At 43.3% G+C, this 13,445-nt stretch overlaps 1 long non-coding RNA gene across 2 annotated transcripts in view; it reads left to right on the top strand.

The window, feature by feature from the left end:
• The window catches only part of LOC129151628 (uncharacterized), an 85,078-nt gene that overhangs the window by 37,006 nt on the left and 34,627 nt on the right, over nt 1-13,445 (top strand). Inside the window, exon 1 of one of the 2 annotated variants that reach the window (XR_008558266.1) lies at nt 9,375-9,471. The exons of the other annotated variant lie outside the window; for it this stretch is intronic. This is a non-coding gene — a long non-coding RNA (uncharacterized LOC129151628). Of the gene's footprint in view, nt 1-9,374; nt 9,472-13,445 lie in introns of those variants that run through there. 2 annotated transcript variants of the gene reach the window in all.

Below are 13,445 nucleotides of genomic sequence, written 5' to 3'. Positions count from 1 at the left end.
GATTTGTTTCCCAAAGCTTCTCAAGACATTGCCCTCCCCTCTTCTGATCTGTCCCACAGTCCAAACCTACCTGCCTTTAACATCCTTTGTTCTAAAGAAATGTGCCCCTTTAATTCCTGCTTAAGCCAATTAGCTGAGATATGTTTCATATTTTAGAAAAAAAATCATATACTTTCAATAGACCCCTTCCTTTCTGGGCTGCTAGGTTGGCACAGAGCTGGACTCCCCGTGAGATGTTAGTTCATAAGCTGCCCTTGTTCATCTCACTGCATTAGCCAGTGTGCAGTATCTGAAAGCCTTCCCTGTAGCCAGAGCCTTTGGGATTAATCAGCTCTGTCCTGGGAGAAGCTGAAATTGAAGATTCCCATTTTGCATGGGACCTTGATATGCCTGATCAGCAATCACCCTCCCATCTCCTGGGAAGTATTGAACCCCCAGCTCTCCTGGCTCACAGACTTGATGCCTGCCCCCTCCCAAACCTCACACTTCCTCCCGCTGGGAGCTCCCCAATGGCAGAGCCTTATTTGTGTCTTACTTCAAGTTTTGTACATTACAGGTATTAGATGAATGTTTGGTCAATAATATGCAACTATTGACTAATCCATTCATTATGATGAGGATGACAATACTGAGGATGATGAAAGTTACTGCTTGACTGAGCCTGGTTAAATTTCTGACTCTCTCTAGATTTCACTTCACTTTTTACTAAAACGGTGCTAAAATAATAACATAGTGATGGCTAAAATGGATGAGGGATATGATTTTCATTCCTATATGAAAACATAACTGTTCATTGCAATCCCCTTTGCTAAGCCTGCCATATACATCATGACAACAGACAATCCCTGGGTAGTTAAGACTTGTACTGGTAACTAAGTATAGTAACTAAGAGTAAAGTTCCCACTCAAGAATTTCTTGGTATCAAGGTAAACTCCAGTACTTTTGGAGCTAAAACTATAGTTGTTCTCTTAGATTGTATAATAGCAATTATAAAGTGTTATGGACCTCTGAGGAAATGTTGAGATTCACGTATTTCAGGATTTTAATGTTTATTTCATGTTTCCCTAATTTTAATAAAAATCACCAAATCTCAAGCTTCCTAAGTCAGGACCATATCTCTGTCATCACGTCTTCAGTGACAAGCAGAGGGGTTGCCATTTAGCAGGTGCTTCAGTAATGTGTTGCAGAGACTACAGAGACAGTATCTATATATAAAAGGCTAATATGTTAAGTGTCCATCTGGGTAATGATGTCACGTAGCAATGCCTGGCTTCCTCTCCCTAGTGACTATAGCCTCCTTGGAGTTTCTTCAGCTCACGATCATGACTTGCTTTATAGCCAGGTGGAAACATTTTACACTTTAACCAAATGTCTGTGAAGCATTTTCCTGTGCCTCATCTCATTTGATCCTTACAGAAGTCCTGGAGTAGGTAGATAGGAGACTCAGTGGAATTCCTATTTTCTTTTCATTAGCTGGAAAACAAAGATTTAGAAAGCTTAGAAACTTGACCCGACTGAAAAGAAGTAAGAAATGATGGACCTTGAAAATGACTTCAGGTTTTCTCACTGTGAAGAATATAGTCAAACACTGCTGCAATTAAATATTTTATCCTTTGTTCTCCCTGCATGATCTATAATAATAATCTGCTTTGTGTTGATATTTACTGCTGTGTTGCTGACAGTTACCTAAAAGAGAAGTTGGGGTGCTTCACTGGGCTGGAAAAAGTTTAGCTAAATCTGAAAGCAGGTCCAATTAAGCAAGTTTATATATATATATATATATTTATATATATATATATATCAAAGTTGACTCGCACATGCATGATACATATAGAGCTCTTGCTGGCGCCAATCGCACGTGTGTGTTTCGATCTGTCACTGTCAATCGTGAATTTGGTTGATGCTTCTATTATAGGGAAAGGGTGAATAGTGATATTAATATATTTCTTCTAATTAATTTCCTTTCAATGTGCATGAATCCGTGCACTGGACCACTACTTTGATATAAGAAGTGTCAAACTGATCTCTAGACTCAGTGTAAACGTGTGAATTCAATGCTCCAGAGGTTTCACCCCTAAACAAATATCAGCAACAGCGAATTGAAGTAGATCCATGGAAGGAAATTGTACCTTGTAGACATGACCTGGGCCATCTAACTTACTGGAAAAGGGAATGACCCATGCAGACAGACTGTCCCCCTCACTAAATAATGGCAAGGCCTTTGGGAGATCCAGTCTTCAAGGATCTCGGTGACTGACTTGCTGCGGGAGAAAGTCATGCCGTGGGAAATCAAATATACAACCTGTGGCTTTTCACAAACGTAGGGACAAAAGCAGATTATTTGTGGTGGCGACAGAGACAGTCAATTTAGTAAATATCTCCAGACTAAAAAACACACACACACACACAAAAAAAGCTAGCCAGTCTTTGTGGTTGAGCCCTAGAGAAACTAACCTCAGAGCCATATGGCTGATGGGAATAAGGAGACTAATTTCATCTGTAAAATGATAGGCCTGGACGAGATAATAATCACTCTCATCTCTCCCAGCTCTGACCCGTGGTTTCTTAGAGAAATCCCACTGAGAGGTGTGGGATCCCAGAACACCCAGGGCCTGGGTTGCCATGGGGGTCCTGCTGGGGGGGGGTTTCTGATTTTTCCCTGCAGCTGTGTGCATCTAGCTTTCTCCTCTTTCCACATGCTGAGCTCCTCCTTTGCTCACTCATGCTCTCCCACAGCACACACGTTACCTACACAATGAAGATGCTGACCCTGAGGGAGGCCGGCTTTCAGCCACACTCTAGTTTCTGGAACCATCACTGTCACTGGTGTGCTTCTAAAACAGAAATCGGACTTCCCTCTGTAAATCCTTTCATAGCACCCATTGCATTGGGTTGAAGTCCAAATCCTTGTCACAGCATCCAAAACTCTGGAGCATGGGGTCCCAGCCATTCTCTCCAGGATCACTAGCCTTGGCTACTGCCTCCTTCCACAGGACTGGGTGGTTTTCTTTCTTCTTCTTTTTCTTCTTCAGATAGACCACATCCTCCCTTGTCTGGAGCCTTTGCATATATTGCTTTCTATGCTCTTACAAGAACTAGAGTGATCTTAAATATGTAAATCACATGTCCCTTGCTTAAAATCTCCGATGGCCTCCCATCACACTTAGAATATAATCAAACACCTTACCATCTGCTATGAGGTTTTACAAGAGCTGGCCCTGCAGCCTTTCTTCCATTTCCTGTGTTCTTTTTGCTCCCCATTACAGCCATGATCGCCCTCACTGTGTGCCCAGAGTATGCCAAGCTTGCTCTGAAGTTAAGACCTTGGCACGAGCACTTCTCTCTGCTTGCACATTAGTGGTCCACATGGTCACATAGCTGGCTTCTCCTCTCTCAGGTTTCCACTGAAATGGAACTTCCTTGCAGTGGTCTTCTATGACCACCAAGTCAAACAGAGCTCCTATGCACTGCACTCTGCTTCATTTTCTACATCATGGTTCACTTCCTGACATTTTGTGAATTACTAATTATTGGTCAACCAGCTGGAAGATCGACTCTATAAGATGAAAGACCTTTTCTGTCATGTTCAATACTGTACCCCTAGTTTTTCTAATAGTTCCTAGAACATATTAGGTACTCAGGATTTGTTTGTTGGGTTAATGAATGAATGAACATCTTTCATCATCCTTTTCCTCCTTTCATATGTCTAACTTCTATGTATCCCTAAGCTCCTCATTTAGACATCACTTCCTCCAGGAAGCCTTCCCTGCCCCTGGAAGATGAGCTAGGTGACCCTCACCTGTGTTCCCTTAGGAGTTGTTACTTTTCCAAATGAAGTACTTAGGATGCTGAAGTCTCATTGCCTCTGAACTTGTCATTCTCTCCTTGACTATGTTCTCATCGGAAAAACCTTTAACCTGTACATTGCCACATTCCCAGTGCTAAGCTTAGTTTTTAACATTTCAATAATTTTAAAACCTCAGAATAAACTCCTTATTCTTTTGCTAAAAATACAAGGTGCATAATAGGGTAGTCACTCTGGTATCATCTGGGTTAATTCACTCAAGGACAAGAATGTGGAACTATTTTGGGTTTCTGGACCCAAGTCCAGTGTGGGGGTAGGGGTTGCCAACAAAACCCTAAGCAATTCTCAGACACCAGAGCGCATCTGAGAAATCAACTCAATTCTGACACTATCTATGCAGAGATAACATCAGATTCCACAGGTTAAGGGTTCATTCCTAAAAACTACCCTTTAGATGCCAGTCTCAAGCCCAGGTTGTTACCTGTGCTTCTGACTGGCTGTCTATAAATCAGAGCTTCCCATAGCCTCCTCCTTAAGTTCAATTAATTTGTTACAGAGATCACAGAACTCAGAGCAACACTTTCCTTATTAGGTAACTGGTTTATTATAACAAGATATGTAACTCAGGAATAGCCAGATGGAAGAGATGCACAGAGCAAGGTTGGGGAAAGGGCACGGAGCTTCCATGCCCACTCCAGGTGAGTCACCCCAGGTCTCCACATGCTCATCAGCCTGGAAGCTCTTTGAACCGTGTCCTTTTGAGCTTTTTCTGGAGGCTTCATTACATAGGCATGATTGGTTACATCATTGGCCATTGGCCATTAAACTCAATCTCCAGCCCCTCTCCCCTCCCAGGAGGGCAGGGAGAAAGACTGATCCAGCCCTCTAATCACATGGTTGGTTCTCCTGGCAACCAGCCCCATCCTTTGGTGCAGTCCAAAAATCACCTAATGTAACAAAAGACACTTTTATGTTCTCATTTAGGAAACTCCAAGGGTTTTCAGAGCTCTGTGCCAGAAACAGGGATAAGACCAATTTATATATTCTTATCATAAATATATATATTCTTATCATAAATCACAATATCCCAGGGACTATTAGCCAAGTGCCTGCTAGGTGTTGGTGTTTTACTTAAAATTTCTCCTGTTATTTTCACAAAAGCCCCCAGTAGGAGTAAATGGTGACTCCCGTGAATGGATGTGCAAAGTGTGGTTCATAGAGAACAATGACTTGGCTGAACTAGAAGACAGAAGTAGTCTTTTGTCTTAACTCTGTATGTTTTCCTCTTTTTAACACCTGCCCTCAACACAGTGGGGAGCTCGCAGCAGACATACCCCCGTCATTTTGTTAACCATCCTCACATTCAGTTTCTCTTCTGGCCCCTCAGGTAGGAGGCCACCATCAGAGGTCTGGCTGCCTAAGTGGAGAAGCGCCAAGACTCTGGATCTAGCTAGGTGCCCTCTGAGGAGTGGAGGACAAAGCCAGTATTACCTGGCTAAGCCGCAGGGTTGGAATGCCCCCTTCCACGAGATGTCCCACATCTGACCCCAGCAGCGTTTTCTGGCAACAACACTATTCTGCAAATAGTTAGATAAGAGAAGGAAATAGAGGGGCATTCATGATTGGTTGGTGATGACTTGTTTTTTTGGAAGAATGGGTACTAGGTAAAATCCCAAGAGCTCTGGTGCCAGGTTCTTTCCTCCCTGGCACTTAGGCAGCTGGCAGGATGGACAACTGATCTCTGTAGGCAGCCACCTCCAGTTGCAGCTGTAACCGCTGGGTTAGTTAGTTCCTTTTGCCCCTTGGCACCCTGCTCAGCCTTGCTGACTCACCCACTACCCTCTCAGCATCCTCAGAGCTCCCTGCACTGGGGTCAGGGAGCAAGAGCAGCCAAAATTACTTGGGTGAGTGAAAGCGCCACAGGTTAGACAAAAGCTGAACTTTGGTGCCTGAACCAGTGGCTCTGTCTCTGAAAGGGTCTGTGTGGAGACCTCTGCCTCAGCGAGCACTCTCCCACACATCATTCAGAAGGGAGGGCTCTCCTCAGCTGCCACGGGGTCTAGCCCTTGGGTGGTTACAAGTGGTCACCCACCCTTCCTTTCCCAGCCTTGATGGGGACAGATGTCAGAGGCCCTGGGGGAAGTGAGGGTACCCCACTGTAGGACCCAGTCTTGCATGACTTTGGGAGACTCATTTCGCTGTTATGAGCATCTGCTTACTGAGCCATTAATTGAGCAGTTCACTTATGTAGTGATGCTGGGTGTAATCTTATCTCACGAGCCCCCTCTGGCTTTTTAATTTGTAATTTAAAGCTACACTGAGCTGCTAGAAGGCTGCCCGCAGTATATTTAGCAGAAGAACGTTGCAGAGCAGTCATGGAAGCATCCCACAGTTGTTTACAGACATATGTCTCCATTCTGTGTTTTGTTTTAGTAATGTAAAGTAATTATCAAAATAATACAAGCAATCTTTGTTAAGTTTGTCATCCCACTAAATGAATCAATTCATTCCAAAGGCCTCTTTGCATGCTCACTTGGGATACAGAAATGAATCAAACAGGGGTGTTGTCCTGGAGGAGTCTAGTCTAGGGAACCTATGGGGACTTATGATTTACTATTGAAAGATTTTTACGAAGTAATTGATCTGCACTGAGGCCGGCTTGCCTCCCTTGTCTGATACATAGAAAGGACACTGACAGCCCTTTTCTTATGACAAGGACTATATTGTTCATGTTCTCTCTAGGGCCACATCATCTCTTTAGTGCTTCCAATGAACTTGCCCTTCCTGAACTCCTATTCAACCTTGAATTGTGCCAATAAATTAGGATTTAATCATACATCACCGTCTTCCCCTATTTTCACCGCTCACATCCTATTGTCTCCTTAGCTCACTCAGTCCGGCTCTGTCCCCTCCACTTGAATGAAAATTTTCATTGCTTCATTACACACACACACACACACACACACACACACACACACACACGTAGAGGCAAAAACACACATTTGCAACAATGTCAAGACATGGATGGCTTGCTGAAATCCACCTGATGGTGCCTCCTGGATGTTGTAGACTACATGGTAGGTAGTTTCTTTAAGGCCTTGCATGTGAACTGTCATTTTCTGGTCCCTGTTAATATTGGCAGTCTCGCCTCCACTTTGCTGTCTCAGGATTATTTATGTTCCCTTATTGTGTCTTTCTCACCATCATACCTTTATTCATGCTGCTCTCCCTGCCTAGAATGAACATATGAACATCCTCCTCTTTTCCTCCTCATCTAGAAAATTCTTACTCATCCCCCCACTCCCAGCAAACACCTTTCTTTTAAAAAATATTTTTATTGATTTCAGAGAGGAAGGGAGAGGGGGATATATATATATATATATATATAAATATATATATAAATATATATATATAATGTATAAACATCAATGATGAGAGAGAATCATTGATCAGCTGCATTCCCCCTACTGGGGATCAAGCCTGCAACCTGGGCATGTGCCCTTGACCAGAATCAAACCCAGGACCCTTCAGTCAGCAGGCTGACACTGTTTCTACTGAGTCGAGCCAGTTAGGGCACCAGCAAACACTTTTCTGTCTTGATCCCCCACCACCACCCCCTTTTTTTTAATTTAGTTATTCTCTATTCCCTCTTTGTGAATTTCCCTTTGGGGTTGAACCTCCCCTATTGTGGGCAGAGATGTCTCACTGGGTCCTTCATCTCACCTGTTGGGTACAGTCACAGAATGCACATTGAGCTAATTTAGGTCAACTTGACTCTCTCCAGGTGAATGCACGAAAACGCATGGGTGTTTTGTTTCCAGCAGTGGTTCTGGGTCCAGACATCTGACAATTCCAGCCAACAATACCATCTAGAGCTGCCTGGCTCCCATCTATCCCATTTTCCTTCTTGAGCCTCCTTCCTTGACCTCAGAATTTAATCTTTCACTCCAGACATATGCTTTTATAGATTAAGTCATCCAAAATTTGTCTGTGTTCCTTTTAAGGAAAACACTCAACAATAACAAGACTCTGAGAAGCAGTGACCTTCCTGCACAGTTCACAGGCTTCCTCCTTTGTCCTTGCTTGGCCTCTGGTTGCTCTAATAGATTCCTCTCTTATGGCATAATTACTGACCTCTCCTGCCCTTATATGCTCCCTCGTGGTAGAGATCATACCTCATTCAAAGCTGTCTTGCTAGAGCCTAAGACAGCTTTATCTGGCATATTGCTAGGGTCCAGACCAAGTTCATTCAAGGGTGAACGAAGTATCAGAACTCTTGTACATACAGAGCTAGTGTACTTGCTCTTAGTATTGATAGAAATGATGGTGACTTGACAGGGTAATTTTCTTTTCAATGGAGTTAAAGTTTTATATAATTGTCCTTGTAAAAGATTTTATAACATTACACTTAGAGATATGATACCCTCGGTATCCATCAGGTCCCAGTCAAGAAAATGGAAAGCACAGTAGGAATTTCAAACAGAGGGGGCTTAATATAGGAAGTTGATTACACATGTGTTAGAAAGCTAGTCTAGCAAATAGGGGATGCTAAGTAATGCAGACATTAGTGACTACAGGAAGTAGCTACTATCCCTCTGACAGGGAGAACAAAAATGAAAAGGTAGTAAAGGTCGTACTAGGATCATTTAGGATAAGAACTCTGCATGGCCAATTCTCACGTGTGTGTGTGTGTGTGTGTGTGTGTGTGTGTGTGTGTGTGTGTGTGTGTTTCAACCTCTGGAGGAGGCACTCTGGGAGGTGCGCCAAGGCTGGGTACTCAGGCCTCTGTGGGGGTACACTGTGGCCAGGGCCAGAACTCCAAGAATGTGAACTGAACGCTTAAGCTGAGACCTAGGGGGCCAGCTAGAACTGGTACCTCTAAGGAGGCATCTCCTGGTGCTAAAGGAAGCTGGCGGCTCGAACCAGAGCTGTCTTGCTTCTCTGCAAGGAGTCTGCCAGGATCTGGAACAGGAAGGGAGTCTTTTTCATGTTGCCACCTTCTAGTCTCCTGTCAGTTCCTCCTGTTGAGGGACTCTCATGGGAAGCAAGCCAGCAAGGAGTCTGAAAATATAAATTGCAAGTGCCCAGTTCTAGCATCATAAGAGAACAGAGGGGAGTGGGGAGCCTTGAGGCCGAGACACTGGTAAAGAGCTGACATAACTCGGCTGGTAAAGCAGGCTAAATAGAGTTGGCCTCTGAAGAAATGTGGTGAAATATAGTCTCCCTCTTTTGTAACCCATTTCCACCAGGATTCCCAATAACTCTCAAGTAAGAAATTGTCATTAGGGACAGGGCCTCTGGAAAAATCCAGTGCCAATAGGAAAAGTAGCTCCAAAGTCAGAGCATTCCTGCGAGCCCGGACACATGGAGCCCATGATTTATTTTAGCTTTTCCTTATTTTTGCCTCCTTCTGCAGTTCCTGCTTCCAAGAACATCTTCTGGGCCAGATGCCCCCATGGCTCTGATACTTGGAAATGTAGCCATTTACTACAAAGCTTGCCACTCCTCAGACCACCCTGCCAAACCCTTGCTGTGTGCGGCCACACCCTGTCCCTCCACGTGTCACTGCCCCTCTCCTTGGGAAGACAACGCCATATCTGGACACATCCCATCTTAATTTTTCTTCTTCATTTTCCATTGCTTTTGCTCCTCCCTTATTTCTGATGGTGAGTGGGAGTCCCTGAATTCCTTTCTAATACTGTTCTGCTTTTCTCCTAGGACCCTATTATGTAAAGAGAACCCTGTTACAATAGTGACAGTGACATTTTGGCAACTAAAGCTTCATACAGCCACATTTTTTTCCATTTGCTGCATCACTGACCACAGTCAGGAGGGGAAGCAGGCTTTTTGGATTCAAGTGCTTATGTTTAAATCCTGACTCTAACTTGAAAAACTTTAGTTATTTAAATATCTGAGAGTTAGTTTCCTCTACTTTAAAAGAGGACTAATATCTACTTCTTAAGGTTTCCAAGAATATTAAAAGACAGAAGCTGAAGATTATTATGCTAAGCAAAATAAGCCAGTCAGAGAAAGACAAATATAACATGATCTCATTTATAAGTGGAATCTAATGAACAAAATAAGCTGACGAATAAAATAGGACCATAGGCATGGAAGCATGGGACAGACTGACAGATTTCAGAGAGAAGGTGGGAGGGAGGGCGGGAAGAGATTAATCATAGAACTCGTATGCATATATGCATAGCCCATGGACACAGCCAATAGACAGGTGAATGCCTGGGGAAGGTGGAAGCCTATGGAGGGGGGAAAGGTTTTTTTTAAATATATTTTTTTAAAAAGAATGTCAAAACCAGAAAGAGTTAAAAAAAAAAGATCTTGTAAAAATGGATTTCAACTTTATATATAAGAAGCTCTTACTTAAGGAGTGACAGGCAAAAAGTTTCAGGAAAATGCAAGCTTCAGGGAGATTCATCTTTGGCAATTCTTTTGTTTTTCCCATAAATCAATTTAGAAAGGATGTATTTAAGTCAGTGCTAGAGGCTGAGCTGTGCCTGTTACTTTATTTCCCTTTTTTCCACTCACATAGAACACAACTTGCTGCTGTTTGCTATAAACAGGCAAGATTTCACCCATGGATCAACTGCAGTTTTACATACGGGAGATGCCAGGATCTCCATGGATTTACTCCTTGAGAAGCAGCGAGTCTAGAGCAGGATCATTGCTGTGGTTAAGGAATTAACATTTTGGTTGAGGAGACAGATGCATGGAGATCAGGATACCAATATGGTCATCATAATGAGAAGCACAGGCAAGTGCTGGACCCTCAAGGTGGGGTCTGTAAGGCTTCGGGGGGAACTTTCTAGCACACACACAGCATTAGAAAGGGATGACTTAACTGAGTCTTAAAGGATGAGAAGGAGTGAGCCATATGGAGGCACAGCAGACAGGTGGAGAAACACAGAGATGAGAAACATTGTGGTACATGAGGGAGACCACAAGCAGTTTGGGATCCTGGAAGCTATTGAGTGGGTTTGGAGAAAGAAGCAGAGCGAAGAGCTGAGGAGGTGAGGCAGGACCAGAAGGAATAGGGTCTTGTGTGCTCAGCCAAGAAACTCACAATCTCTGCTGTAGGTGATGTGGGTATGTGATGGGGTTCTGAGCAGGAGAGTGACACTGTCAAGTTTGGTTTAATCTGTCCCAGTGGCTGCATGAAGGAGGGAACAAGATGACAGGAGAGAGACCAGATGGGAGGTGTTACAATACTCCAGGCAAGTATGAGAGGACTATTAGAGGGGCCAAGGAGAGTCTGGAAATAGGATCTAGGGAGTGGGTGATTGACTGAAACAGGAGATGAGACATCCCAGATGTCCAACTATGATGACTGGGGGACTTTGCTGCCAGTCACAAAACAGAAAACACAGGAGTAGTAGTCACTTTGGGGGAAGGCAATATACTCAACTTTAGAATCAATGACCTTGAGGTTCCTTGAGGATGCAGAAACTCATCCTCTCAGTTGAACCAATTATCAGGGGTTTGACTTCGGGTAAATGATTTAATCCTGAGAACCTCAACTTCATCTCATTTAAGGAAGGGAGACTGACAAGTAGTTTTCAAAAAAAAAATAATTTGCCCAAGGAACTCTAATTCTTTTCATCAGTACCTTCTTTACATTACCTATGAGAAAAGGAACAAACCTCTGTTCACAGAATTGACAAATGCTCCTTTCTGAGCCAAGGTTCTGCTTCTGTTGGTCAACTCAAGCCTTGGAAAATGCCCACCCCGTAGTACTGGCCCATGGGCTTCAGATGCTCTTGTGTGATGTTCTTTCCACTCAGTTTCGGTATCAAAGTGAGAGATTACAATGTGAAAGTCCCAGGAGTGGAGATATTCCTGTAGTCTTGAGAAATAAAGGTGATCAAGAAAGGATTTTGAAATTTGTAAAAACTTCTGAAATAATCTTTCTTTTATGTTTATTTCTCCCATATCATATTTCCAAAGATTTACAACTTCATTTCACCCTTACATACTGTGTCTTTTTCTGTCAAAATGATGACATGCAATTTTTTCATCATGGTAAAAGCCATCTGTTTTGGACCCGAAGATCATTTTTCCCCAATGTCGGGACAGAAAGGGGACAGAACCCTCAGGCCGCAGTTACTACAGGGAAGCTGTGAAGTAAACAGTCTCGCCCTCCTGACCACATGTGCTCCTGGAACAAAAGTGATCTTGGTGTGACGGGTCCAATTTCTGCTCTGAACTGTGAACTAGCATATTTTCAACTTGGCGTCTGAGGTTTATGAGGGGAGCTTTCTTGTCTTTCCCTAATAAAATGCAGATGGCTCTCCTTCCCAAGCTCCTGGGAGCTGTGTTTAAATATGAATCTCGTTTTCTCCAAGGATAAGGATAGGTTTGTGATTGAGTAAGTTGCAAGGTGCATCATCCCTATTCCTCATTGCAATACAATTTCTAAAGGGCTTAACCTGTAGTGAGTGTGCATTAAATGTGCATGGGATGAGTGTCTGAGGAGACATCAGCACCAGCTGAGAATGTGAAGTCTGGGTTTCAAACCTGGCATCGCACCACTCTCTGGAATGAGAGTGAGGACTGGGTGCCAGTTTAGAATAAAGATCTTTAACTCAACTGGATCAGGATTTGGATCCTGGCTCTTCACCTTCCTTGCTACGTGTAGGGAGGATTTGGGTCAAATTTCACAAACTCTGTAACTCAATAAGGTACACTGGTTGAGCAAGAGGATTCTGGGTTGGGATCCTGATCCTGTCACTTATTATGTAGAGGACCTCAGCAATTTACTCAAACACCTTGATTTCCTCGTCTGTAAAATAGAGAAAATAATTGTACCTATTTCATACATTTGTGGCAAGGATTTACTAGTTAATATATGCAAAGCACTTAAGAGTAGAGCTTGGCATATGGTAAGCACTCTATCTGTGTCAACTATCATTCTATTATTTTAATTAGACTACCTCTAGTTGTACTATTCAGACCCTAAGAACTTACAGTTTTGTTCCCAGGGGAGTTCCATAGCATTCAACATCGTGGGGGTGGTGTTAGGACGATCATTTAACCTCAGCGACTTTGGGTTTCACTTTTCACACGTCAATGAGATGAGGCTCCAAATCCCTCCCCTCTCTCCATACACAGTGTAGGTTTTGGTGAGACTCAAATAAGACCACAAATGTGAAAACACTTAGCTAACTCTCAAGTGCTCCATAAATGTGAGTTTATTAGTTGGAACTCTTTCCTTTACAAGTGACAAAAACCCAACTCCAATCAGTGTTTGCCAAAAAAAAAAAAAAGGGGGGGGGGATATTGGTTCTTGCATCTGGATTCTGGGGTAGCTCACAGTCCCAAAGGAAAAACGTTAAGAACCAAATCTTTGGGAACCCAGACTGATGTTCACTGTAATTTGAATGTACAGCTTATACCTGCATGTCATCTCTGGTGGTTGCTTTCATTCCCTCTCCACATAGGCCTTGGAAATATTGACATTTGGGCTGGAAAATTTGTTGTGGGGAACTGTCCTGTGCCTTGTAGGATGTTTACAGCATTCCTGGCCTCTAACCAGTAGATGCCGGTAAGCACCCACCCTGACCCTCCACCTTGTGACAATCAAAAATGTCTCCAGACATTGTCGAATGTTCCTTGGGGAACAAAGCCT

This window comes from Eptesicus fuscus, chromosome 15, assembly GCF_027574615.1.
Source record: "Eptesicus fuscus isolate TK198812 chromosome 15, DD_ASM_mEF_20220401, whole genome shotgun sequence".
In the NCBI taxonomy this organism is placed as follows: domain Eukaryota; kingdom Metazoa; phylum Chordata; class Mammalia; order Chiroptera; family Vespertilionidae; genus Eptesicus; species Eptesicus fuscus.
Note: the sequence above shows the minus strand (reverse complement) of the source record. Positions and strands in the feature narration are given on the sequence as shown.